This window comes from Loxodonta africana, chromosome 8, assembly GCF_030014295.1.
Source record: "Loxodonta africana isolate mLoxAfr1 chromosome 8, mLoxAfr1.hap2, whole genome shotgun sequence".
In the NCBI taxonomy this organism is placed as follows: domain Eukaryota; kingdom Metazoa; phylum Chordata; class Mammalia; order Proboscidea; family Elephantidae; genus Loxodonta; species Loxodonta africana.
The window spans coordinates 133,030,471-133,035,937 of NC_087349.1; the positions used below are offsets into that span (position 1 = coordinate 133,030,471).

At 38.4% G+C, this 5,467-nt stretch overlaps 1 pseudogene; it reads right to left on the reverse strand.

Moving 5' to 3' along the window:
* Positions 1–753: 753 nt before the first annotated feature.
* LOC111749007 (olfactory receptor 14A16-like) lies at positions 754–1,830 on the reverse strand (annotated as a pseudogene).
* Positions 1,831–5,467: the final 3,637 nt, after the last annotated feature.

Genomic DNA, 5,467 nt, shown 5'->3' on the forward strand with positions numbered 1-5,467 from the left:
TACCGCTATTATAAAGTTGTAAAATCCAGTGACAGAAAATTGGACATAATAGGTTAACTTTGAAGAAATAATGTATGATAATGTAAAGAGGCAGCATCTGACAATGGCAACAAAGGAGATGAAACCACCAGAATAACCTCGAAGTCTGGATTATTCACTGCGTTGTGTGTTTCTAGACGCTCCACAACCTTCCAAGAAAAGAATACAAAAATCAGTGGGTCTGATTTCGATTACAGAATATGCAGTCTAGTGTAGCTGTGACAAGATAAATGGAAGATACAGTAATGGTAACATACCCATTTGCCTTTATTAAGTGTCCATGCCATATATATACATATGTTGTTGTTGTTAGGAGCTGTAGAGTCAGTTCCGACCCTATAGGACAGAATAGAACTGCCCCATAAGGTTTCCAAGGAGCAACTGGTGGATTTGAACTGCTCAGCTTTTGGTTAGCAGCTGAACTCTTAACCACTACGCCACCAGGGCTCCTATATATCTCTATATATCTATATCTATTATAGTTGCTTGGCAAAGCTCCAAACAGTTTCATCTACAGTGGATGATACATAAAGAACTACTATTTATAGGTGTTTCACCTCTTTCTGCAGTTCCTTTCAACTCACTCTTTCAAAACATTTGATCCAAATTAAATGTCAAAGTGATAAAAGAAATATTTTAAATAAATGTAATGCTGAAAAGTAAAGTGAGAAAATATCACTAGAAATTGTAAGTGACAAGGCTGTTGAAGTCAATATGGAGGAGAATTTTTAAACTTGAAGATATTTAATGTGTTCCAAAGACATAGATGGCCAAAATACATTTTAAAAACTTCTTTTGACTTAAGAGAAAATACATGCCAATATTTTAAAGATAGCAGAATACTTACATCTGTAGCAACATTTTACCACCCAGTAATTTGCCTAGGGCTGTCTTCATATCCCTATTCCTCAGGCTATATATGACACGATTCAGGCTGGGAGGTAACACAGAGTATAACACAGACATGAAAAGATTCAGTGATGAAGCAGGTTTATAATTGGTGCCTAAATATGTAACAATGCCTGAAAAGAGGAACAAGGCCATCACAGTGAGGTGGGGCATGCAGGTGGAGACAGTTTTGAACCTGCCTTGAGCAGATGGAATCCTTAAGACAGCTGAGAAAATGTGAACATAAGAGGCAATCATGAAAAGGAAGCATAAAAAGGCAAAGGAAAAGCTGCCAATTATAAATGCATATTCTAGAATTTGCTCCCCAGGACAAGCAAGTGTAAGTAAGCAGTGATGGAATGTCACAGAAGAACTGGTGCACTATGTTGGGCCCACAGAAATTGACAGAGAATGTACCTGCTACATGGATGGATCCATAGACAAATCCGCTGAGCCTTGACACAGTCACGATCTGCACACAGGAGCCTCTATTCATAATGGTCTCATAGCGCAAAGGATGGCAGATGGCAGCATAGCGGTCGTAGGACATGACTACAAGAAGGGCATACTCTGTGCTCCCAAAAAAAAGAAAAAGAAAAATTTGTGAGGCACATCCTAGGAAGGAGATAGAATGACTCTTAGAGAGTTCATGATGGACTTGGGGACTGTGACAGAGATGAAGCCGATATCAATCAAGGACATATTCTTCAGGAAGAAATACATAGGGGCATGGAGATGCAGATCAATGGTGGTGAGGGTGACAATGAGGAGGTTGCCCATCAATGCCGTCAGGTAAATGAGGAAGAAGAGGGCTGCATACAGTCTCTGTAGCATACAGTCATCAGGGAATCCCATGAGCAAGAATTCCATTATGATGGTTATGTTGGCTAGTTTCTCAGGCATGCTGATTCTTGTCTGTGGGAATAAAGATAACACCAATAACTAGTTCACTCAGATATGAACTCAGTAGTCCGAATCTTCTGGTTATATTAACAAGCAAAGGGTGGAGCAAACACCTTTAACATGGCTTGATTCTGTTTGGAGTGAAGCTTATCAGAAAAGTCTCAGGAAAATAGCATACAGTACAGCTCCACTTTCTTAATGGTAATGGAAGCAGTTAACGCACTGGGCTGCTACCCAAAAGGCTGGTGGATTGAGTACATCGAAATCTGTCTCAGAAGAGACCCAATAATTTACTTGCAACAAATTAGCCATTGAAAACCCTATGGAGAATAGTTGTACCCTGACACGGATGGGGTTGCCATGAATATGAACGGATTCGAGTGCAACTGTATTTTTTTTTTCTTGTGATATTAGAGAGAGCAAACTGAAATATGATTGGCATTAAAGGCAGTTAAGAAAAAGGCAGAGGATGCAACAAAGTGCATCTGTCCAGGAAGAAAGAAAAAGTTATATTGCCTCCCATGCCTTAGGAGATTACTATGCAGGTGTAGGGGTTTGAGCCCTGGTAGAGCAGTGGTTAAGTGCTCTGCTACTAAATGAAAGCTTCATCCGAAAGGTTGGTGGTTCTAACCCACCAGCTGTTCCACAGGAGAAAGATGTGGTAGCCTGCTTCCCTTGGAAACTCTATGAGGCAGATCTACTCTGTCTTATATGGCTGCTATGAGTCAGAATTGACTAGACGGCAACGGGTTTGGTTTTAAGCTTATGGGGGTTAGGATATATTCTACATTTAAAGCTATTAACACAGCCTTTCTCTTTTCTACTGACTGCTTTCAGGAGTCATTTGATAAACACTGCTCTTGACCTTGGTGAAAATGAAATAAAATATACCCACTGCCATCGAGTCGATTCCACCTCATAGTGACCCTATAGGACAGAGTAGAACTGCCCCATAGAGTTTCCAAGGAGTACCTGGCAGATTCAAACAGCCGCCCTCTTGGTTAGCAGCTGAGCTCTTAACCACTACGCCACCAGAGCTTCTGAAAATAAAATATAGTAGAATAAAAAGAAAAGCATGGGTTTGTGAATGGTGGTTAAAAATAATACAAAGAAGGTCCTAGGTAGAATAGGGTAGAGGCCTACCTTAGTATCACAGTGGGATGGTGTCTTTTCTAGTTGATGTCAAGTAGAAGAGTTTTTAGTAAAGTTTAGGATGTCCACACTGTCACTTCTTACCTATTTACTAGAGAGTAGAGAGTAACTGCTGCTGTGATGGAAGGTCTCCTCTCTCCTTGTAAACTACAGCCATGACAGTGGTCTTGCCTGAGACAATACAACAGCTTTTTCAACATCCACTACTTCCTCATTCTCACATTTACAAAAGTATCTTTTTTTTTAATTTTCTCCCTTGCCCCTCCAGCTTTCATTTAAACAAAACACCTAGAAACTAATTGGGTAGATAATAGTCTTATCAATTACCACAGGTTTCTTCTATGGATACAGATGACAATGTTAAATTTCCTCTTTCTGAAGACATCAGAAGAAAAGAGTTGCATAAATTTATCAAAATATAACAAATTTATCAATATTCACAGAGATTTCTCTTCCCCTTGGTTAGAACTGGCAGTCAGGCATGAAGTGGAAAGACCTCAACAGGCACAGTAGGAGTAGGATGGGGCACATTTCCCTCTTCCATCCCTCCACTGAATGTGTTCTTATACATGTGGAAGCAAAGGGCCATGCTGTGTCTGCCCTCAGTGGACACCTTCATTCTGGAACGGCGGGGTAGTCCACGACCAAGCCTGCTTAATTATCTCACCAGTCCTATGTGTCTTCTGAGTTTCATATGAGGTCACCATGGTATAATTGGAGTGAGGCTTAGGCTCCGAGGTCCATGAACACCAGGATTTAGGACCACACAGAAGGGTAATTCAAATGCCCCTACGGGTTTTCTGTGATGAGAATATACCACAACCGTATGAATACGTTCATTTTGTTTCTTTCTGTTCATTAATGTGTTACAACACTAACTTTTTAGTAGAAAATAGGATACTTGAATCCAAGTATTGAAATTTATATTCAGGAATACTTATTAGGTCCAAATATTGTTGCTTAGCTTTGCTTTTTTTTTTTTGGTCATTTTAACACTAGTATCTATGAAAATATTACTTGTGCAAAATAAAGCAATGTAGGAAAAAATTAATGTGAAACGTGCCTGGAGAGGCTCATTCACAAATTTCTTCCCAGGAAGAACTAGAGTTGCACATTTGGGAATGTTTCCTTCAAAAATCTTCCTATTACTTGCCATACATATTTATAAAAATACATCTTTTGACATTCATCATGTGTGGTTCAGAGATTCAGTTTTCACACACAGCAATATTCTTCATGGCTTTGTGTTTTTATCTATTTTTTGCTATGTTTGGGTGCCCTCAAGTTGATTCTGATTCAGTGACCCTGTGCAACAGAGTAAAACTGTACCAGTAGGGTTGTCTTTGTTGTAATCCTTACTGAACCAGATGGCAGAGTCTCTCTTCTACAGAGTGGCTGGGTGGATTTGAACCACCAACTTTTTGGTTAGCAGCCTAGCCCTTAACCGTTATGCCAGCAGTTCTCCTTATTATTCCATGGCATTGGTATTCAGTATTTGAAAATCCTGTCTTCTCTTTACAAGCAAATTTTGATTAACGTAATTATAATTACATTCTCTGTGCACATGTTTATTTGGTTGTTTAGGTATTTCTTGCAGTTTAATTGATATAGCACACTTTGATAATTTATTGATAATTGATGGATTGTATATGTTTATTCTTCCCAAACCATTTGCAAAGGTATACTCTTACCAAGTCTTTAAGTGTTTTCAATTAACTCATATCTATCACAACAAAACATTTTAATGTACTTTTGGTATTTTTGAAATCCACCACTAAAAATGAAATCACATAATTATTCCAAATTGCACCCTCCAACTATAACAGGATTTAGGATATTATTTTTGGCTAACAGCGTTTATAAATTATATATGTGAGTGTGTGTGTATATGCACACACATATATATTTCATTTTTTATTGTTGTTGAGAGTATACACAGCAAACCATACACCAATTCAACAATTTCTACACATACAATTCAGTGGCGTTGATGTCATTCTTCAATTTGTGTAATTATCTTACTCTCCTTCTCTGAATTTTTCTTCTCTCAATAACGTGAATTCACTGCCCTGTAAGCTTCCTATCTGATGTTTCGAGTTTTTGTAGTCAATTTGATCCCATATAGACAGTATTTCAAAAGAGCATGATGTTCAAAGCAAACAGTTTTTACTAAATAAGTTAACCTATTGTTCAGTTTAAATAAAACTTCAGAGGATACATTGGTTGACAATTTAAAGATTATCTCAGGGAAACAGTTTCAGAATTTCAACCATCCTCAATACCCCTAGAAAATCTGGTTTGCATGAGAATTTGGATTTCTATTCTGCATTTCCCCCCTTTTGGTAAGAACTCTTCCACAGAATCCTGGATCAAAATATTCAGTAATGGGAGCCAGGTACCATCCAATTCTTCCAGTCTCATGGCAAAGGAAGCATTTGTTCATGGAAGTAATTAGGCACACATTCCATTTCCTCCTCCTATTCCT